Raw genomic sequence first — 24797 nt, forward strand, 5'->3', positions numbered from 1 at the left:
TTATTGTTCATAAATATCTGATTGGTACGCTGACAAGAGGAGGGAGACAGCAACAGTATGTGCTGGTTTCAGCCATCTGCTTCACAACAGGAGGAGGATCTATCTGTCTGGGAATTACCTACTGATGGGCAACACCTGGAGGGAGACGCGTGGCTCGCTCTGAGAAGCTCAGAAGACTTGTCATAAATTCTTCAGCTCAAACGGATGCATCAATCTACACTTGGAAAGTTTGCAAGACTTTCTTTCAAAGCTCGCGAGGAATCCACTGCAACTTTAACACGATGCCGTCGCTCACAAACTCAACATTTTTAGGTAATAGGCATCTCGTATGTCTTCGTCCTTTTGAAGGCAGGTGGAAATTCTACTTTTGAAATAACGAATAGCAGGGAATTGTGACGACTAACATCAAAACAAAGTGACAGATCAATATGATCATTTTTCTGTCTCTTCATCTGACTCCTCTGTTTATGTCCATGTTTATGTCCATGTTTATGTCCATCAACCTACAGGAAGGCACATGAAGACAAAGTCAGACAACCGGACTGTTAACTCACAGAGTGGGTGTGAACAACAGCAATGCATAGATTTATGAAGAAGATTGAATATCATGGCACATGGTTCAGGGGAAGGTGGTGTGAGATGTTAAAAGAGGAATTATGGAGAAATCACTGAGTGTATGCAGTTGCTAGATTAACCTAAACAATTCTAATGAGTTTGAAACATGAAAAGTCATGAATGAAACATAAATCTAATCACGGTAAGCAAGTTTCATACGTTAAAAAGCTCATTCATCTGCATCTACTTTGACCAAGTTATGGTAAGCAGGAGGCGGAGCTTATTCCAGCTGACAATGGGTGAAAGGCAGGATTTAACTTCGACAGATCCCCAACACCAGTACAAGACCAACGGTGAGCAACACACTAACATCCCGAAACACTGTGGGACGACACACAACTCAGAGTCTCAAACTAGCCTAAGGTGCAAGTCTTTATATTGTGCAAGGAAGCTGAAGAACCCATAGAGAAAATCAATCGTGCATGCACAGGAGACAACATGCAAATGCCGAACATCCAATGACTGGAGTGTTTTCGCTGTAGTGCAGAGTGTTCTTCTGAGAAGTACAGCAAACCATTTGTTCCCAGACTATAGTACTTTTGAATAAATTAGGTGGAATTTAGAATTATACGTGGACTAAATAGTAATCTTGTGTATATACTAATAAGTTATTGTGAAAACATATGTTTTTAAGAATGTTATCAATACCTCTGTAGATGATAAACACAAATCTGTATATAGTTTGTTATCTTTCCACTGGAAACAAATTCAGTTTTGTCTCAATTTTGATTTTGATGCACTTTGTTTACTTTATTCACTTTGCCTTGGAAAATAGACATAAAAAGCTCCAACCTGCTTTTGCGGATTCTAAGTGAGGGGGTAGGTTCTTTTTAGACCCTGAAGTGAAGTTTTTTCTTTTGCATATGTAAATTGATAAATTGATGGAAACGATAATGGATTAGGAATAAACGCCAGGGCCACATCACACAGTCACAAAGCTTTGTAACAATGGCAGCATCTTAGCAAGCTTTACGGGGCTATTTACATTGTAGACATGCAACAGCTGCATGACAGCAACCGGAGTTTACAAAATTATTGTCATGTTTCACTGTGTCAGTTTCTTTGAACTTATCCAAACAATAATACAATTACCATTATTATTGTTCAAGATGTATCATTCACGGTCAAGTGGAATTGTCTTAATGACAGCCATAGCGAGGACTGAACTACCAGACAAACGAAGTGAATTATTGGGAAACTTCAAAAGAATTTTAATTATTTTTAAGGAAAGCAATGGTAAAAATAAATAAATAAATCTTCCATTATGATAATGTGGATCCCAAACACTTGGGATCAAATTAATCACAACGCAAGAGCTCAGATGAAGAAAAAATAAATAAATCTTTGTGTTGCAGATATTACAGCCACTGAAATAAGAAAGCACAATGAAGCAGTAAAAAAAAAAAAAAAAAAAAGCCTATTATTTTTTTTGATAATGTGCCAACAAATGTGTTAGCACACTGAACGTGCAGTTAGATCAGGGTGTATTACAATATGCAAATATTTCCAATTTAACTGAATTTTTTGCCTACATTAGAACAAACTGGTAAATGGTGACATTTTTCCTTTAAAAAAATAAAAAGAGTCTTTAGATAAAAAAAAATATTTATAATTTTAATGGAGAAAGCATCAGACCAAAAACAAAAGACTTATTTTTTTTTTTTTTAATTATGATAAGAGCATACAGTGGTCTTAAAAGTTTTATGACAAACTGGTGGCGCTAACACACATTAAGAACACTTAAGCCCTTTACTAGAAAGGCCAAAACCGCCTCTATCTTTGGAGGCTGCTGAGGTTCTTCAACATCTGCCGCACTATGCTGAAGGTCTTCTATGACTCTGTGGTGGCGAGCGCTATCCTCTTTGCTGTTGCATGCTGGGACAGCAGGCTGAGGGTGGCCGACACAAACAAGCGTAACCTCAGTGAGGAGGACCTGGTCCAAACTGACATCCATCCTGAACAATGTCTCTCACCCCTCCAAGATGTCCTGGTCAGCAGCAGGAGTGTCTTCCCCAGTGGACACATATCACCAAAGTTCGCTCTGTTTCAAGAATTTCCCTCTGGGATTAATAAATAAATAATTTCTATTCTATTCTAACTGCATTGAAGATTTACGGTTTTATTGGCTGGGTTATTGGCACAAGCTAACTTCTGCATTTAATGCTCACACATCCTGCAAACAGCAATAAGATAAACATGATAAAAAGTGCAAATTATGTGAGACTATACCAATGCAAAAGTAACATAGCATGATATACAAAATGCATGCTGCTTTAGTTTTATTGAAATAGGAGCCTGGTTCGAGCTCATGTGAGCCAAACATAAAACTTGCATAACTCATGGTACAAAGTGCCTGAATACAAATATACTTATAAACAATTAATGCAGACTTCAAAGAAATAGACTGGTGTAACTAAAGTTCTGATGTGGGAAGAATAGTGGTGAAGCGAATGCTTTCAACTCATGTCTGCATTTTTGTCTTCTTTGGTTAGTGATCGGTGAAGATAGTAGTACAGTGGTTAGCACCCTTATCTTTCAGCGAAAATATTCCTGATCTCAGTCCGTGTTGAATGGAACATTAACAATGTGGAGTTTGCATGTTTTCCTCTAAAAACAATGTATATTGTGTGAATAGATGGGTCTAATTTGACATAGCTACGCATGTTAGAATATGTGTCTCTATGTGTTTGCCCTCTGATGGACTTTACTCAGTCAGTTGGGATGAGAGTTGATGGAAGTTGGATAAAGTGCCATAGAAGATGAATGGGTCAATAGATTGACGACAATGGACATCTTTCACATGTAAACAGTACTGAGCTGATGATGCATGAAGAGCTCATCCATTCCATTACAGAAAGCAATTAGTATTATTTATCAGTAAGTTCAGGACAAAACTCCTGATCCATCCAAGTCCCCTGAGGCTCAAACTGTTCTTTAGTTGAAATTCCAAGCATTGTAGTAAACCCAAAGACTGACCTGAAAAGTCTAATTGGCATATTTTTTTAGATTTTACAATGGCATTTTCTTTGAGAGTTAAATGAAAAATTATTTGATGATATGACTTCGACAAGGTATCAGTCTCAAACTATATCCACACTGAAACATCTTACAGGATAAGCAGCAATGTTTTATGGACACTGTTAAACATATTCATTTGGTTTCTCGCAAGTAGTGAACAATTTGCAACCTGTAGAGGAGGAAAAAGAGATGTGCCAGAGTGAACAAGGCTGAGGTGAGTTACAGCCTGAAGAGGTGACAGGACTGAGCTCAGCCAGGGGAGGGGGAGAGTCAGAGAGTAGGAAGAAAGGGAGTTCACACGGAGGTCAAGCACCTGCAGAAGATCCCGACACGAGCCATGGACCTCTGACAAACAAAACATACAGTCAGGCAGGTCTGTATGGCCACCGCACTGACACAGTGATATCCAGGGTGAGTAGTAAACTTGTATGAGCAGCCCATTTTGGAGGACAAGTGGTACAAGGATGGAGCGCCAGTGTGATTGCTCTGACTGAAGCAAGATAGAGATGTGACCACTGGAAACATGTCAAGAGGGACACTACCGGGGTTATAAAAGGGAGAAGCAGCCGAAGGAGTCCAGTCGTCGGTGGGGTTTGTTCTGGAGAATAAAGACTCTTTTGCATCCAAGTCCAACTTCTCATCTGCGAGAAGAGTCAAGTTTTTTACCATTAGAGTTGAAGAATTAGAGAAAATGCTCGTTTGGTCATGCAGCACCTCGCCTGGCCCAGATCGACGTGCCATGATTAAATTCCACGACAAACCCCACCAGTTGTCCCTCCAAGATCTCCAAAAATGATTCTTAAATTGCTTTAAGGCCCTGTTTGCACGACAACGTTTCACGTGACAGCACCTATTCCGCAAAAAAAAAGTGGGGGCGTTTACACTGCAGCAGTGGACACAGAGACAACGATGTAGTCAGTATGCCGGGCCACTGGAGGGCGCTGTTGCTTGATTTTGTAATGAAACTACACAGACTGCAGAGAACAAGACACTACAAACGTGAAGAAAATGGAGAGCGCCCGACATCCGCATGGACAGATAACGCATCAGATGATATCAGGGGTGAGTCTCAACTATTAAGCTATCGATCTGGACGATGAAACTAGAATATGGACCGCGGGTCGTACCACTACGCGGCCGCCATGTTTGTTTACAACTGGATGAGCAGGAGGGAGGGGGAGAGATGTGCATGCGCAGTCGCAGGCTCTGTAGCCTCCATCAGTCTCGCCAGGAGGGATTTGCGCCGTGAAAGAATCTTTCCACCTTGGGAGCCGGATTAAAAACTTTGCGGATACAGTGCATCCGCAAACTGGTGCCGCGTAAACGGACCCCCCAAAAGTGAAGAAAGTTATGCGGATACACTCTAATTAGTTGTCGTGTAAACGGGGCCTGCATTTCCCCCCTTGGGTATGTGTTCATTGTTAATTGTATATACCTGTTTGTTCATGATTGTGAAAATACCAATAAACAGATTTTGAGACCAAAAAAATAAATGACTTTAAATTGATGAAGTGCATTTTTTTGTCTTTCCATTATGAGCATTACTAATTTCCAATTATCACACTTACATTAAAAAACAAATCAGCATGTTTTTTTACTTTAACACTCCTCCATCTGGTACAAAAAGCGCCATGCAGAAACTATTTTCCTTTCTCCTTTTTTCTTAAATTGTGTTCGGTTGGGTCACGGCATTTATTTTTTTATTTTCTTAAGTGTGAATTGAAGTTCACAGTGGAAAATCATAAACAAAGTTGAAGTTGGAGACGACAGGATATGGTGGAAATGTTAGTCGTTATTAATATTCTGCCGGAGTGTTTCTGTGTCTGCGAGGAGGCCTTACACTCCCGCTTTCTCCCTCTCACCAACTGTCTGTTCTCCTAATTGGAACTGGGAGTCCAGGACCACTTCTCTGACCGCCGCACACACCCCTGGGAGGCAGGTAGGTACAGCAGCCAACATAACTCTGTGTGTGTGTGTGTGTGTGTGTGTGTGTGTGTGTGTGTGTGTGTGTGTGTGTGTGTGTGTGTGTGTGTGTGTGTGTGTGTGTGTGTGTGTGTGTGTGTGGTTTTCTGTGGTGAGCGGACTAAAGAATAAGAGAGAGAGAGACAGAGAGAGACAGAGAGAGAGAGAGAGAGAGAGAGAGAGAGAGAGAGAGAGAGAGAGAGAGAGACAAAGGCAGAGAGAGATGAGGCCAAAAGAGTATGAGGTAAAAAGGAAGTGGACAAGACTAATTAAAGACAAGTCCTAGAAGAACACTTTAGCAGGTCCTGCTACTGAAGGCGGGTATTGCTGCTAATAACTTCTCGCAAAAAGGAAATACAATGAGTGAGGGGTTGTTTTCTCTTTTAAGACCACATCTACTTTCCCCATTTCACTCAGTTTATTTGAGAGCATATTATATTAATACACCACCACCGTTAATGAATGAGGCATCTCAGAGAAATCCCTCCACGCTCACATTATGAGCTTTTGAAAGTCAATACTCGCCTCATTTGTGTAGAAATCAAATCTCCGTTTGAAGCACTCTTTGACTTTACACTCAATACAGCAATGTGACACAAATCTATTTTTAACAACCCACAAGACTATATCATCGCACTCAGTGAAAAATGTCCTCAGTGCTCTTTACACAATAGACATTTGCCAATAAAATACATTAGCAACCAGGATTGAGAGCTCTGAATGACAAGGTGTGGGAGGTGGAGTAGGGTAACATTTTCAACAAATTATTTGGAGTGCAATTTTCCAATCTTCTCATTTGTGTGATGGACCACTAACTATGAAATTTGATAGTGTGTGTGTGTTTTTTTTTTTCTTTACTGTCCATCATTGCTAATGATGAGGGACTGTGTTTGGAGAAACTTAGTGGACTGAGAGTGTAAGACCTAATTTAGTTTTATTCAAAGCTCTGTCCTGTCTCACCCCTTTGTCTTTTTGCATTTATTCTAAAAGGGTGGTAAAATACATCCTGTGAACCAACCGTCGTTATGTAAAGTGCCTCACATTATATCGATCATTGTTAGTGGGAGTCTGCCACCAATCTGGACCATTAATGCTTAAAAACACTAACAGAAACCGGTGTTGGACAAGGGTTTGCTCACCTTTTAAAAGCATGGAACAATACGCAAATAATGTTGACGTACAGCGGTTTTATACATTAAATCAAAGTGGATAAATAATCCATTTTTACATGCTTCAAACAACTTCAAACACCAATCAAATGAATTACGAAAATACGAAAAGCCACGCACGATCACCCACTGGCCACATATCAGACACTAACGCTCACACATACAGCGATTAGCATTCGTCTCCAGGTGACTGGGAACAAGTCCCGGGTGAATCCTCATTCTAAAACACTGGGAAAAGTTACCCGTGACCAGGGTAGCAGATTTGTGGAATTTTAAATACATGGTGGTGGAGACTGACTGAAAATTGTGAAACGTACATTCAAGGTACAATGTATGCCCGAAATTAATTCAACAGACTCAGTTAATGAATGGAACAACAAGGTCTGCGGTGTCAGTTTATGCATATGTTGTAGGCAGTTAGTTAACGTTGGAGACAATGGAGCAGTGTGGCTGTAACGACAAGTCATTACTTGCTTCAGGTTGTTTGTTTCTCCTGTGGCATGGGCAGAAAGTTACATACACTAAAAAGATATAGTGGAACCCTTGAGGCACTTTTTTTTTTTTTCCAGCCAAACCTATGGAAATGTAAGACACACCATATCATATGGACCCTAACCACTGAAACCGAGAGAGCCAAGACGATTTTTAAAGCGCAGTGTCGAGTCCTGACAAATAAGGATCTTGTCTGGTGTGTAGTGAGGTAAATATCTTCTATTTTTAATTTGGAATTATTATTAAGGAGGTTATGTCATGAGGACAACAGAAAAACTAATTAACTAATGACAGTGCAGCATGAAGCAAGTAACAGCCCATAACGCTGCAAGACAGATCCACTTGCAGGGTGCCATTTGTGAATAAAGCAAATAGAGATGTTTATTTTCCCAGCAGGCTTAATTTCAATCATGACAAGTTCTGTGCAACTGAATAAAGTAAATATAATGAAGACAAACTAAAGTTACAAGTACTAGTGAATAGAAGGTATGATGGACAAATCACTTCATATAGAGACTAATTAGTGCACTGCTGAAAATGCTTTTGAAAGCCTACGAATAACAGTAAGTAGGTAGTAAGTCAAATTAATTTATGTAACACCTTTCACAGATAAAGATCACAAAGTGCTTGACATCATTAATAGAAAGATGAAAACAAAATTATGTCAGTCAAAATATCAGTATATGCAGTACTAGTAATAGAATGGGGAGTAACCGCTAAGATACAGAGCAGCAAAAATTTACCTAAACCTAAATAATCAGTACAATTTTCCAGCTACAGGTCAACCAAATACCTGTTTTCAACTTCCTTGTAAACGTTTCACAGGAGTCGGCCGATCTCGGCTCTAGAGGAAGTGCATTCCACAGCTTTGGTGCGAGAGCGTTAAAAGGACAGTCACCACAGGTTTCGTACTTGGTTCGTGAGACAGCAAGTCGTTTTGTTGGCCAGATCTGAGGGCTCTATTCGCGGCATTACTCTGAAGGAGATCAGCAATATACCAAGGTGTTTGACGAAAAGTGATGGGGAGCCAGTGAAGAGAGGATAGGACAAGGGTGATGTGAGATCTACGGTTTGTTCCTGTTAAAAGGCAAGCGGCTGCATTTTGGACTGTTTGAAGGTGTTTTACAACAAAATGGTTTAGCATGAAATGACTCCAGAAATCAGTTACACACCAAAATGTGTCTCTGACAAATAGATCTATTATAGGTTAGTGATCTGAGAGTCAATAGCGTCTCTGCTTTACTCTTCTTTTTGTTGTTGTTGTTTATTAAATCAATTTGCTGTGTTTTGTCTCATCTGCTGGTGAAGTAGTTCCAATCGCTGCAAAAAGGAGAAAGATTTTATCCCCCGTCATAAAAATAATTCAGTAGAAGAGGAGAAGCATCCACCAAAGGGCTCGATCCTACATATCCCGACCCCGCTAACTGCACCCTATCCACAAGTCACTGTTAATCTTTACTACCATTAAAATACAACATATTTGGCAGACTAAAAGCCACTCATTCAGCTGCTGGTATTAAAGCTCATGAGTAACATAACAGGCAATATTACAAATATAAAAACTCCTGGGAGCAGGGCTTTTTTGGGGGGGTTTTGAAGGAGGAAAACATAATGAAATGAAATAGGTGGAGGATGAAACTGTGAATATTTTTGGGTGACGCAAACATTTGTAATCATGATTTCAAGTATAACACAGATTGATTAGAATGAGAAAACAAGACGAAGTGCAAAAGCATGAGTGTAATAAGGAAAGGTGGGAAAGTTGTATAAAGGCCAAACATATTTACAACTATAAATTCAAACGAGCATGAGATAAAGTTGTTTTTTTTGTCTGTGGGTATACAAATCAATTTACCATAATATTTTGTATTGTGGGAAACATTAGGAAATCCAGCAATCAGCCATAAATTAAAACTTGCCACATGAGAATTGGGGCCGTGCAATGCGGTGTCATCTCTGTGAACGGAGTCCCATTCTGCGACTGCACTATGGTCATCTTGTTCATATATTCGTGTGAGTAGGAACTGAATGGTTTTCCATGCCAGAAAAAAGTAAAAACGCCAATGCAGATTTCACTAATTGTAAATGTGTCATTCATTTTCAAAGGAGATCAGTGCTATGATTTATTACCTGTAAAATGTGTGGAATTGCTGTTACATCCTACTTGTGATGGGTTATTTTCAAAGTTGCATATCAAGTCCTTCATTCAAGGTTACCAGGAGGCTTCCTCTAGTCACTTATAAATTGAGATAAATCAGCATGATAATTCCCATCACTGATTTGTTACGCCACTGATGAAGTGACAATTGGCCTTTGCAGATCTGCACTAACAAGTGCCCTTCTAGTGTATTTATTTAATCATACTACCTTTATTGATGAATTGGAGTGTAGATGTGTAATGGCCCTGCTTATATGCCACACCGATCAAGCAATTTTTGAGGTCCCATCAAGTCCTTTCAGCGATAGAGCATGACTCAAGATGCATACATAAACATATTAGGCTGTAATCAGGAAAAATAAACATGTCATTTTGTAATTGGTTAATAAATTGATCGATGAGTTAAATGCACGTTATGAGTGCATTAGACTGAGGCTTTGCAGTCTAGATTAAGTCATGGCAGGCTTACAGCTGCTGCCTCGTAAAATTAGAACAAATGAAAGATGGGCGATATGGCAATAAATGTGCATCTGTGATGGGATATGGATCGCTCTCAGTGTAAAGTTTCAACACTCTTCATCTATGGAAGTAAATGTTGATCCCGAGGAGTGTGCTGCATTTTCTCTCCATCTCAACATCATTCTCCTCTCTCTCTCTCTCTCTCTCTCTCTCCCCCTCTCTCCTTCCATATGACACCAGCTCAGCCCCAATTAAATTGGGACCACAGTTCTCCTGCATGAAGCAAACACTGTTATGTAGTGAACAACAATGTGAGTGTGTCTGTGCGAGCGGGGCATGTGTGTGTGCAAAATGTCAAATGTGATTAAAATGAATGGTAATTTGATTGTAGTATTACCATTGATACAAAGGTCTTCATAGGTGTGACATGTCATCACAAACCTCAAGGTGACATGACTAGCCCATAATTGAATGCCAGCATGTAAAAACATTGCTTTGGATGTGATAGATTTTTTTTTAAAGACACTTCATTTGATCAAATCACAAGCACCTGCCTGTTTGAAATGCAGTGTGTGTCATTTCTTTCAGATCAGTCTCTAGTTTTTTCCAGGACCTGTTACATCCAATCATATTATTGCTGCTGCCTTCAAAACAGCCAGACAGAATCAAAAATCTGGGTTGCCCAAAACTATTTAAATTAAAAAAATAATAATAATTATCTATATCTTTTGGGAAGAAAATATTAAATGTGGAAACTTTTGTCACCGAGGACATACAATTATGTTTGGGGTTTTTTGTTTGTTTTTCCAAAGGTACAAACGCTTGACAGCAGAGCAATGTGAAGAGGAAACACTGGAATTTACTTCCTTGTGAAGCTGCTTGTCACCAGCGGTGACAGTACCGTATTTAATAGAGCATACTGTAAGCCACACCTAAATATGACTTACATGTGTCAAAAAAACATTTTCAGAAAGTTCCACCTTGGGAGCCGTTTTAAAAACCTTGCGTTTTCAGTGGCTCTGAGCAGCGTTGGCCTGTCAACAGATCCCCAGAACACAGCAAAAGCCTTCTGCTTTCTCTTGAAAACATTGTCGAGTAAATGGGGTCTTAGACGACTTCACTGACCACGCCCCCACACTTCTGCTGTCCGACGGATTCAGGATCTGGTTTGAGCTTGTACAATTTCTGTGTCTTTTCCCAAAGCTGCCTCATTCGTTGGCATCTACAGATGCCACCCACACCACAATCTCCACACACAAGTTCCATCAACCACAGGAGGACAGGCCTTATCTCTAGTCATCTATCCCTCTTTTGCATGCGCGCACACAAAGAAGAAAAACTGCAGCACACCTAGTAAACGTGATTCTGTTGGAAGTTTATCCTTTGCAGCATTGTGGTAATTTATTTTTAAATCAAAGAAGAGCAGACTGGACTGTCATGAACCATACCACAAGCAGTGTTCCCCACTATAAACATCTTTGGCCTGGTAGATTGTGTGATTTTGAACATTTTCCCTGCACAGGTTTTGGTTACTTTTTTTTATTTCTTGGTCATTGCTTTTGCTCTTCTTGACTGCACATTTCTCAGTCAAGCATTATTTGAATTTTAATAGTTGCTTGCAAAAACCACAAGCTTGTTTTCCATCTGCATGATTTTGCCTTCAGGAAGTTCCTGTATGAAAATTTGTGCAACAAATTGTGAGACATCCTGCCGCGATGTGCCATCAGACCTTTGACAGATGAGGGCAGCAAACAAAATATTAGCACGGCCCGTTCAAGCGCACAAACGAACACATATTTTCTCCTTCTTTTGCTGAGCCCAGAGGTGGGTAAAACCTTCAATACTCAAAGAGCCATTTGGACCCATTTTCCCACTGAACACAACACGCTGGGAGCCGCACATTTTACCGCATTCTCTGGAGTGGGACCGCGCAACACAGTTGGGTCTGGGTGCGCGTTGCCTTACCGTACCATACCGCCCTGCTCAGAGATGCACTGCAGTGGGACCGAGGCTCAAGGAGCCGCAGCAGAGGAACGAAAGAGCCGCGGGTTGCCGACCCCTGGCTTAGCCCAAAATAAAAGCATCTTTATTTATCTGCATGCAGCCCAGTGTCTCCTGACAATTCACAATTCAGCTCTTTCTGCACGCCAACACCAATCTGTCCTGTCATACATCACTTTCACAATCCGTATCAAAGAGTCCTTTGCACAAGCATCGCTCCTCTCACCACCGGCGCATTCTGTTAATCTCTCTCTTCTCTCCTCACTTTCCTTCAAGACGCCCTCATCTCAAAGGGCTGTGCGAAATTGTGAATGAGAAATCTATATCAAAAAGAGGTCACTTGATTTTTTTTACATGGTCAAAATATTTGCAGGATTTTTAAACCTTAAAGTTTGGCATATTAAAAAGTGCAAGAAATGAGAAATGAGCCTTCAGCCCATCCGTCTGGCTTTCATTCTGGTTGGTACCCTCATCCAGTAGCTCCTTAACTTCTTTCATCAGCTCCATTTTTTGTTGATTTCTGGAGTAGTCAAGGCCTTTTTTATCATTTCCGCATCTGCCAGACGACCGCTCAACAGTTCCATTCATTTATTTAGTCACAAAAACTTTTTTTATATGGTGAATGTTGTGCTAATAATCGGCAAATGTCAAGTAAGTATCTTATTAAATATTGAAGTAGTATCTGCGCATCATGCAAAGTTGAGGCAAATTTATACTCAAAATCTTAAGTTAAAGCAGCATTTTTGCTAAACGTATGCAACACACAATAAGCACAAATTCCGTGAGGCCAAGTGAAAATTGTTGCTTATTTATACATTTTGAAGTAGACATTTTATCAACTCTATGAATAGTAGTGTAAGAAAACAAATGTTCCGTTGTGGAAGAACACATTTCAAGCCTGTATGTTGATTTACGTGACAAAGTATTAAATAAAGAGGGATAAATGGCTGCCTGGAAGAAAAGAAAATCCCATCTGACTGGGGAAAAATGCTTGGCAGGAACATAAACACTGTCGGGACGAACAACATGAAACATGGCTTTCAAAGAAAAACAACACAAAAGTGAGTTTCAGTGGATTCCAACTGGGTGCTCCTGTTTGCCTAAAAACAATAGCTGAAATAATTTCCAAAGGTCTTTAACACACAAAACCTCCTGGTTCCTTGTTGTTTGTATGGGTTTAGCTGCAGCTATTAATGGAGCTCCTGTACCTGAGAATTAAACCTTTGACACAATACATGGGTGTGCAAATTAGAAAGCAAGATGAACGCAATAGTGAGCATATACAAGAGAAAATACGGCAAGTTGAAGAGGGGAGAGGCTCAGGTCGGACATTCATTAGTGTTTTCCACTTGTTCCATTACTCTTTGGAGGCTGATGCTTTTACCTACTTTTTTGGGAGGGTTTTCAGGTTGTGTAAACCAAAGCTTCGGGATTGTTTTTCTGCCTCTAGATAACCACATGTGAGAGCTTAATGAGGAGAAAAGGTGAGCAAGGTATCAGAATTACAAAAAGACACAGAAGAAAGAATGAACCAACAAAGCAGTACCTATGCTAATGGTCCTAATGGGTTTATTGACTATGGCTGACAATGTCCCTTCACCTTCCTTACAGCTTTGCCTGGGTGCTGAGCTAATACGGATGTGTATAGAATAGGGTGGGAGATGTTTTTATGAGGAAGCTCTTAGTGGGTTTTTTTTTCCTTTATGCTCTATATCAGTAATTAAGTATGCTGCTTTCAGTGGCTGTATACTTGGTGCATTCAGGGTTCTGAAGTGGTGAAAGTGTTGTACTTATGGTGGTTTTCTATATTTCCAACACTGATACTTGGCCAATACTGCAGAGCCCGTGACAACAAGGTTGGGTTCTGTGTGTATTGGGTCCAGCAATTCTCAAACTGGATAAACCAGGTATTAGGGATAAAACATAGGTGCAATGGATGTGTATTATCTGCTCCATATTGCACAACTCAGCTTTCAGAATCGGAATCGGCTTAGCTTTGATTTGACCATCTTTCATCATCTTCATGCCAGTCATCTTTTGTTTATATAAAGGTCTTTAAAGTTGCTAAAACTTACATTTTGTCAATTGCATATACATCCTGTCAGAAGTTATTAGGTAAAAAAAAAAAAAAAAACGTGACCAAAACAGATGAGGTACCTCTTCACTTCTCCTCCCTCTTCAGTATGTGTGCCTCAAACTCTGTATGTGCTGCCTCTCCTCTTTGATACTGTAACCGCCACGCAGCAGTGTGTAGCCTTTGTTGTAGTGGACGTTGCTGCCTGGGAAGGCTCCCACCTTATCCAAAAGGATTTCATCCTCTCTATAGTTCACTCATTCCACTTAATGGCAACTGAAATGCTGGCCAGTCCCCCTTCCTCTAAGACGTCACATCATGCTGTGGCATTTTTCCCAGGAGGCGGATGACCTTTATCAGGGAGCAGAGCCCAGTGTTGCTTCGGCTAACTACTGACCCTCTCTGAGGGAGCTCATTAGAAAGCCACACTCTCAACTGCCACTTTCCAGACACTTGGGCAATTAGGCTCTTTACAAATACCACCAATACCTGAGGACAGCCAGCAGCAGACACAGAGAGAGAGAGAGAGAGAGAGAGAGAGAGAGAGAGAGAGCGGGATAAATGTTGGAATCGCTGTTTGTGGACATGTGGGTCTTTTTAGTGGAGTGTGTGTATGAATAATAGGGCTGTACTTGTTAAAAAGTGGGTAATACCTTAAGGAGATTAGATGTTTATGGTAATTACACACAGACAACAGAAATATAAAGCATATGGTAAAACCCAAGCTGCCTGAAACCTATAATTACAATAATAGAATCTAAAGCAAACAATTCAAAGCATAACTGTTTTGCTAACATTAAAGCTTTGAAGTTAGGTTTTCAAACCATGAAGGGGACTTACTAGTACAAACAACAACAAGAAAAGGTCAATGAGAGCCACGGGGCCAGTATGTCTCATTATAAATGCCTGTTGGGTGGTCAGGAAGCTTCCAAATATCATGCATCTATTGTCTACACCCGCTTCATTCACAGCCCATCCCAGCTTGCATTAAGAAAGAAAAGAATGTACAACCTAGACAAGCTGCCAGTACATTAAAGGGATAAGACAGAGGCAGAAACTTACATATACACACTCACGCCTACGGTCAATTCTGAATCAGAAATCCACCTGCCAAGCCTGTGTTTTGATTGTAGCAAACTGTCATTCACACCTCTTTCAAACACAAGCTATTAAGAGATTAAAAAAAAAAAAAAAAAAAAAGATCAACTAATCTATGGTTTATCACACAATATCTTTCTTTTGACTTCTTAAAGATATATTTTCATCAGTGGTTTATATTTGTTGAATCCACAGAACCACGAAATACTATGAATACAAAACACAACAGCCTTGGTTGCTATCCAACAAGAAGAGACACGAGCCTAACCACTTGGCACAGACTCCCTCGACTGCATGGCTGATCAACCTGCTCAGATCCTCACTTTTCATCTTGACCTGCATCACCTGCATCATGCAGCGTGATTTAAAATAGTTCCAGTTGATTCAGTCTCATAAATACTCAAGTACACCTTAAATGCTCAACAGACGAAGGATTACATTAATTGCTCATTGTTGTCTCGACAACATCTGATAGGTAAATACAAAGCAGGACCTGCTCTCGACATTGGCAACCAATCAAAAAAATGTTGGGGGGGAAAAAAAAATGTTTGAAGAAAGCTTCAGAGTAAAACAGTTTCCTCTACGGATATGGATTGTATAGTTTCTTTTTTAAGTTTCCTATTCCCCAACTGAAAGCACCTAAAAGGATTTATGCACAATGAATCTTTTTGGAGGAGTGAATTGGGAAAAAGCTCAAGTCAGTTGACCTTTGATTTGATATCTCAAAATCTCATTACCCAGATGCACTGACCTTATTGCCGCTCGTTATGTGATCCACAGTAAAAGCCACAACTAGCGGCTGAACGATCATTAGTACCTCTCATTAACCTGCAATTCAAAAGGATAAAGAAACACAAAACGCTTAAATGTTAAGCGCTGCAGGTCACTGAATCTACTACCTTTCATACTTCTTTTTTTTTTTTTTTTTTTGAAATTTCATTGAGGCTTTTTGGTTGTTAAATCAGGTTTGATATGGATCCCGAGCTTACCTCTGGGAGCTCCATTGAAGCTACTTAAGATTAGAGAGGGTATGATCGGATCATTGACCAGAGCAGACTGTCCTGTCTGCGTCTGACTGGCAGCTGTTTGGTGGAGCTGAAGGCTCAGTGGGCTGCGGCACTTGATGTGTACTTGCAACATCTGTGAAGTCAACTGACAAGCATTGTGGTATGTCACCCCCCCCTCCCCCAAACTCACCGCCTTTGTCTCAGTCTCATCTGTCCTGTCAATCACACTGGGAAGTAGAAAAATGACTAATATTCTGACACCATGTCCCTTTGACTGAGGGTATGGTGGTGTAATTTGTGCAAAACAGCTTTTGCCAAAGTTAAAATGTGATCAAAGAAACTCTTAATTATGTCACAAAAAGACAAATAAACCTAAATGATTCAACGTACTGTCAAACTCAATTAAACAGTGAAAAGTTGCACTGAGAAACTCCCTAACCCAGTTTTACATCTTCTGTGCTGCCTGTTGACCTGGCAGATAAACTGTGGCTGCACCGACAAGGTGGTGTGAAGGCAGAGATGGAAGGAGGAAGACGGATAATGAGGGAGATCGAGGGGTGCTCCTGGAAGCTACGTTACACTCCAAGGTGAACGAAACACCCGATCCAACACTGTGGTATCCTTCATTAGACAACCCATCTCATTAAGCAAGCCTAGCTATAGGCCACATTGATACGCTGAAAGAAATAAGCCTTTATTTAGAAAGTAAGTCCAATTAGCATTTTCTTTGTGAAATCCTTCCTAATGAGGCGGCACTCTTTGACATGCAGCCACTATAGTGGAGTTAAATGATTCCCCAACTCCTTTGTCAGCTCTCCCTGGGCAATATGTCCTAGCCTGTAAATATTTACAGTTCATAGCCCTTTGGTGGTTGCATTAACAGAAGTCCTTTGTTTGCTGAAAAGGGTAGAGTGCATAACGCATTCCCAACACATTTGTGTCTTTATTCTGGTTATTAGAAAGAGTCAGCTGATCCAGCATATATGACGGTATGTAACTGTGCACCCCCCCCCCCCATATCTATCTCGCCACTCATCCATCGGCGCCCATCTTGAAATGGTGAGAGACTGTGTGACCATCTCTTCAGCAAACAATCCTTGATCCTATCACTTCATCTCCAGCCTCCCGTTAATCCCAGACAGAGAAAAAGGTGAAAGAACATGAGCGTGGTGAGGAATACCAACCAATAACAGCTCCTCTGATAACTCGCTGTGTTCTAATTTGACCCACTTTTAAAGAAAAGGTAAAATTCTAGCCAGTTTTTTAACTCTGTCTTGCACTATCTTGCATTCCAGGCCCATGTTTTCTCCGGATATTGAACATGTCATGCTAAAAGGAAGCTAATCAAGATGCTGATTGTACTAATATCAACGGGAGTTTCATTCACATCTGTTCATGTGTCACTCTGTTTGATTGAAAGAAGATGGGAGAAGTTTCTAATTCTCTGACCTGTGGAATGAGGTGCTGCTGCTACCTGTTCAATGAGAGTCTCTCCTGCCCCCTGCTGATTCCTGCGGGGAACAGGTGATTTAACGTGTCATCTGGTTATTTGTGATCATATCCTACGCGAGCAAAATAAAGGTTTACCTCACTTTATTACATGATTCCATTTATTTAAAATATATATATATGTATTTGTATACAGTATATACTGTATTTATGAGAAGGAGATGAAAGCAACAGAAAACTAGTGAGATGTAATGATGAATGTGCCTGAGAGACTGTGGTTTCCGAGATAAAGACACGAGCAAGTGAAACAAAAAGGGAAGACCAAGAGATCTGTTTAATACCATGCTCTTTTAACACTCTTCTGTCCGGCTGTTTGATCTTGCTAAGGCATTCTTTGGGTCTATATAACCAGCTCCTTTGATTAAAAGACGGGATTTAGATAGGGAATACACATAACCTCCATCTCCTTCCCTCTGCTTTTTTTTTTTTTTGGTCCTCCCATTTTCACCCTCTTTCTCCTTCCGCTTCTTGCTTTGTCTTCATAGCCACAGGCAATGACTGAATAATTCTGTTTGAGATTTGTAAAAGTAAGGGAGAGAAAGACATCTTGACGTGTTGAATGTGAAAATAGTGATCGTTGCGAGGTGAGAAATAGCTTGTCTGCCAGAGGTTGTGCCACAGATTCACAGCCCAGAGTTGAGACATTATTTTGCTGGGATGTGAAAGGCACGCAGGAAAGTCAACCATGACATTTGTGATACGAGATCTGCATTGTACAAAAAATTAAATAAATACATCTCGTACTGTAATCGGCATGTTGCCAACGGTGCCGTTTGTCAGCCAATTAATGATGAGTGGGATGAACAAGCAATACGATTCCAAACTGAACTTCTTGGAGAAAAATAAACTTGAATTAAGACAAAATATACATTCAAAGATTTGACTTTATAAATGAGATGTTATCAATTGCTGCAACATCAAAGTTTTAAAGCAGAATTAGATAAGACAGGTTGCATACTGGCTTGTTCAAAGATAGCTTAGAGTTAGGCACGCATTCAGAGAAGAGAAAAACAAAACATAAGAAGAGGAGAGAGAAGAAAGAAAAATAACAATGCATCATTACTCTTTCCTTGTTGCTTTTTCAATCTCAAAAAGTTTATCAATCATCTATTGTGGCTCGTGGGAATTTGTAGATTTCTTTTTTAAAATATTGGCTTTCCTTAAAATCTATTGACTGTGAAACTACAACTGAAGTCATAAACACAAAAATTAGGTTTAAAAAGATTTGGTCCAAATTATGAGACAACTGGCTAAAAAAAACAACAACACTGTAGTAAAATAGTAAAATAGAACATTTGTAATGGTAATAAAAACAGTAATGCTCCCTGCAGTGATAAAGGATTGAGTGAAGCTCGTGATTATGTGTGTATTGTAAATACTGTACAATAAAGACTTAATGAAATTAGACAATAAAATACAGTAATACGCATGAGAATTGAAGGTGTACATATACACAAACAAATCCAAAGCACCTATCTGCCTTGCATCCTAATCAATGACCATCACCCTCCCCCCACAACATGTATGTTGATCGTGTCACAGTGTTCACCCACAACCTGAAATGTTTCCAAATGGCTGCCATGTGTGTCAGATAAGGTGCAAGCTTGAGAGTAGGGTTCCGAGGAAGACTGAAAAAGTTTCTGACAGGGAAATCCAAGGTTTTCAGGTTCAGTTCAAAGCTGTTCCACCCCTATTAGCAGTGCATCACAAGCCTTAGTGTACCTCCTTAACAGAAGTTCCTGTGTTAGCGTTACATTTGCATTGCTGAAGAGTTCAGACACTTCAATTGGAAAGGTGCTGCTCTGTCGCTGATTGAGATGTTCCCTTCTGGAAAAGGTCATAAACAAAAACTGTTTCCAGAGGGGATGATTGAGAAAAAATATACTTCTTTATCCACAAGTTGGATCAACATGAGCAGTAACTCTGAACACTTAGATGTGTGGAGGAATGAGGTGGATTGTCAGGGCAGATCCTCATTATTCATCCTCTCGCCTCTGATCCCTTGTTATCCCAACACTCATCACTCAGCCATCACCCTGGGGAATGAAAGGAATAACTTTCACATTTGCTTAATTCCCCTGACGTGCCTCCCAGCGCACCTACAGGCAATTCCATCTTTTGGTTGTTGCTTTCAAACGGGGTCCTGCGGTCCTTTATTGCTCAGGGAAAAGCATGAAGCATAAATATTGCCCGGGACAGTTGTTTTGACTCACACTGGGGCCAACCACACTAAAAATGCAACATGTTTTATTTGAAAGGTACTTTGAACCAGGTTTATACTATATTTACATTTGAGTATTGCACATTTACTGCAGCTTACTGAGCTTACTTATTCCACGAGAAAATACGTTAACTTAAGGATATTTACACCAATTCCTGTGTTTCACATTAAGACAAAAAAGCAACTTAAGTATTTGTCCACTTGTGCCAATTAAAGGCAACAATGTGAGTGACTAAAACAAAACCAAATAAAAGATGAAAACACGTGTCTTTTCAATGAATGTGCCTCTGTTTGACGGATCAGATCAGATATCAATGCTGGTTGTGTGCTCATGTGTTAGTTAACATATATTTACCATGTGGAGAAGTTAATGTTTCAACAATTTTGGATGTCATGTTGAAAACCATATCCCCAACTGAGATGCCAGATTTCCTATTGTCAGTTCCTGTATTCTGTTGCATCTCCAAGCAGGAGCACTAAATGCCTCAATTAAGTGGAACATCTGTTGCCTAAACATTTTCTGGTGTGATCGAGGCTTGAGATGCTGCCAGAGCAATAAAAATGCTGTTGAGCAACAGCAGAATGATTTGTTTATGCATCAAACAGCAGTTTTCTTCACTGCTTGTATTACTCGTACATCCTCTAGCCCCCATAAAGGTAATTATTATGGCTTGGTATGTGTGCATTAGTAAGCTAGTTCAATGTTTACATTTTCCAAATATCACTTCGGAGTCTTCTAGCCGCTAAGACGTCAACAATCCCGGTGTGGTATGCAAATTTTTTTTTTTTTTTTTTTTTTTTTTTTTTTTTTTTTTTTCTCTTCTGCCCTTGTCCTGTTCGGCAGCTTGGGCCAACAATATGATGTGATTGAGAGCCTTCGGAGTCAGAACAGTTTTTGGTCTTGCAACAGGGAGAGACCTGGAGTCTCCTCCTGTTGCCTTCTCCGTCAGAAGCTGGCATGGCTGCCGTACACGACCGGGGGGGAACGCACAAAGAGAGAGAGAAGAGAAGAGAGAGAAGAAAGTCGAGGGGGGAGGGGGGAGGGGGGTGGGGGGAAGGGGATAACATACAATGTCCTTGTTGTGCTACATATATTATTTGCAATAATCACACTCATCCAAATACTTTCCAACTGTTATTAGATTGAACCAGCCTGAGCAGCTCTATCTAGACAGTAACGTGAAGCAGGAACATGAAATAACAAAGAGGCAACAACAAAAGAGGAACATGATTTTTAAAGTTTGAGCAAATGATGACAGACAACAAGCAACTTCAGAAGCACCTTTCGTGAGGAGTGAAAGTGTGTGTGTGTGTGTGTGCGTGTATGTGAGTGTGTGTGGCTTGTCCACTGGGTGTGGCCGGAACTGTTGTGGGGGGACCCGTGGTGACACCCCGGGGTCCGAGGCCACCGCGCCCGGACACCGCCACCCCGGCAGACAGAAGCCCCCCAGGCCCGGGGAGACCCCAGCGAACCACCCCAGAGAGCCCCGCCCCCGCCCAAAAAGCACCCGACGGAGAATGCAGAGAGGAATCCCCCCCAGGCAAGAGGGGCCCACAAGAGAAGGACAAAGGGCACAGGGCCCCAGGCCCCGACCCAAGCCGCCAAGCCGAGAAAAGGCCGGAGCAGGGCCCCCGGGCCGAGCGGGCCGAGAGCCCCCCCAACCCCGGCGGCGAGTCCCACCGCACCCCCGGGAACAGGCCCACCCACCGCCCCCCCCAACCCGGTAAGGCAGAGACGGCCCCAGCCGCCGCGCCCCGGACCAGCCCCGCCCCCAGACCCAGGAAAGCGAAGCCCGGCGCAGGCCCCGGTCGGAGAACAGTCAACTCTACACCCCCAGGAGCCTCATAATCCACCCGCCCCATAACCCCTCCCCCCGGGTCTTGATTGGGAAACCCAACCCATGACCCACCCCGCACACCCACACACCCACACACCCCCACACCCCCACACCCCCACACACACACACACACACACACACACACACACACACACACACACACACACACACACACACACGGAACGGGGGGGGGAGTGATGACTCTCGCACCCTCAGGCCGCCGGCCGGGCCCCCTCCCGGCCACCGCGGTATCCCAACCTCCACCAATCCAACAGCAAGTGGAGAAGGAGCACCGCACCCCAGCCCCCCCACAAGCGCCGCGCCCGAGGGAGCGCGCCCCCCGTACTCCAGCCGCACTCACCCCGGGCCGGGGCGGGACCCCAGCGGGAGGTGCTGGGGGGAGCCACGTCTCCCGCCCTTCCCCTGCCCTATATGTGTGTTGGATGTATGTAAGGGTGTGTTTTTGTGTTTTGAAAAGGTGGATGCGATGTGTGTGTCTATGGTGCGGTTTAAAATTGGGGGGTAGCGGGGCCCGGGCGTTCTACCGCTGACAAGCGGCAGAACCCCGAAAGCGGCTTACCCCCTCAAGACCCTGCATGACTAAGTGTGGTTAAAATTGTGGGTGGTGCAAAGTCGGGGGAGGACCCAGACCGCAATTAAGTAGCCTGGACCCCCCACCTAGGCACCGCCCCACTCTTCCCTATTGTGGGGTAATATAAGGTGAGGTAAGGCAGGGAGGGTTCTGAGGGAGGGGGTCCCCCCGTCGCTAGGACCTTGGCCCAGCTGGACCCCCCGCGCTGCCCCACCCCACCCCCCGAGCGGCCGGCCTAGGACCAGGGGGGCCACACCCCCCCAAACAAGGCGCCGCAAGGGGACCCGGGCAGGGAGCCCCCACCCCACCCAACGGCCAGACAGCAGAGTCCGAGACCCGCAGGGCCCAGTGCGAGCCCAGCCGGAGGCCAGTGGCCAGGGCACCCCCCCTCATTCGCCCACTCCACACAGCCCCACACCCCAACCCACACACCCCAACCCACACACCCCAACTCACACACCCCAACTCACACGCACACGCACACCCCTATCAGGCCCTGGAGGTCACTCTCAGTTAACCGTCCATCCAGAACCCGGAGCCCCCCCCGTACCCCGCTCCCCCCAATCCGGGAATGAGGCAGACCCGGAGCGCGGCAGCAGGGGCCAACCCGCCCCACCGGGGGAGGGGGCCAGAGGGAGGACCCACCCCCAGCGCCGCAGCGGGCACCCCCACCGGGAAGGGGGAGGCCCCGCACCCCCAGGGCCCGGACAACCCGCCCCCAACCTCCCCCCAGTCGACAGCCCAGCCGGGGCCCGACGCCCAGCCCCCCCATCCCGCCCCAGCGGGCCCGACCCCGGCCCAGAGCAGAGCCCCCCCCACATCCCCGCCCAGGACTCCCCAGGCCAGGCCGTAACCCTCCAGCATAGATGCCAGGACACCCCCGAGCCCACAGAGCCACCAACCACCAAAGCCACGACGCCCCAGCCACGGACGGTCCCCAGAGCCCCGGGGTGGAGCCACTACCCCCCCCCCACAGGGCTACATGGTGTATTTAATTATTGGGGACCATGTGGACTCAAATTCTGTCAAATGATTTTTCCTACAAGCAGACATTCTCTCCAATGTGATGTGGTCTAGAAGTAAGTTTTTAAATAACTTTATATTCAAATTACTTTTGGATTTCCAGTTCATGAGGATCGCCTTTTTTGCGACGCTTAGGGAAACCAGGAGCATGCAGGACTCATTTTTTTCTCTTTTAATTTCTGTGAGATCTCCTAACAAGCAAAGTGAAGGTGAGACTGGAATAGGGTGGCCCAGGCATAACGATAAGTCTTCACAAATCTTTTGCCAGAACGTTTGGACTGGCGTACACAGCCAAAGTGCGTGTAGATAAGTATCTGGGAGATCACCTGTGCAGTTTGAACATATGTTAGTGGGAGTGAGCCCCATCTTGAACATCCTTTGTCCTGTGTAATGAACTCTGTGAAGGATCTTGTATTGTATGAGCTGTATATTGGGGTTTTTGCTCATTTTGAATGTATTTGTACAGATTTCTGACCAAAACGTTGGGTCTCTGTTGATGTTGAGATCTTCTTCCCATTTGAATGTGGGAAGGGATATTGAGATATTTGAACCTGACAGGATTGAGATAATTTTAGAAAGAGGTTTAGGTGCTGAGATCTTCAGGAGGTTTGTCACTGTCTGAGGTAAGTTCAAGTTAATCTGTTCTAGTTTGAACTTAGTTTGTATTATTGACTTAAGCTGAAGATATTCCAGATAGTTGTTTTGACTGATACCATATGTTTCTATTAGTTCATTAAATGGAATAAAAGAGTTATTGGAGATAAGTTGTTCTAAGTGTCTTATTCCTTTATTTTGCCATCTTGGGAAGTTTATTGGTTTTTTTCTTTGCAGGATGTCGGGATTGTTCCAGATGGGTGTGAGTTTGCAGGGAATGAGTGTAGATCCATTTATTTTAAGAAATTCCCACCAAGCTGTCAGCGACGTGTTTATATTGATGCTTTTGAAGCAGCTGTGCTTTTTGATGTCAGGACTGAAGAAGGGAAGATCTCTGACTTGGAGATCTTCACAGAATGTTTTTTCAACGTCTAGCCAGCCTTCATCTAGGGGTTTCTGATTGATCCATTTTACAACATAAAGTAGTTTATTGGCCAGATAATAATTATAAAAATTTGGGAGTTCTAAACCACCTTGGTCCTTGGTGTTCTGGAGTGTTTTTAAACTTATACGTGATGGTTTATTTTTCCATAAGAATTTTGAGACATGAGAATCAAGAGTGTTAAACCAGGTTTTTGGTGGTTTTGCTGGGATCATTGAGAAGATGTAGTTAATTTTAGGCAAGATCATCATTTTGATTGTTGCTACTCTCCCCATAAGTGAAATTGGGAGTGTCCTCCATCGAGTGAGGTCCTCCTCTATTGCTTTAATAAGGGGGGTGTAGTTTAAGTGTACCAAGTCTGAGAGTTTGGCTGAGACGTTAATGCCGAGATATTTGATGTTCCCTGGTTTTAGTAGGGTGTTAGGTGTCTGCTGAAATGTAGAGTTGATAGGCAAGACTACTGATTTGTTCCAATTTATAGAATATTCTGAGATTGAGGAGAATCTGTCTATCAACCCTATTGTT

The sequence above is a fragment of the Lipophrys pholis genome (assembly GCF_963383615.2).
Source record: "Lipophrys pholis genome assembly, chromosome: 2".
NCBI lineage: Eukaryota > Metazoa > Chordata > Actinopteri > Blenniiformes > Blenniidae > Lipophrys > Lipophrys pholis.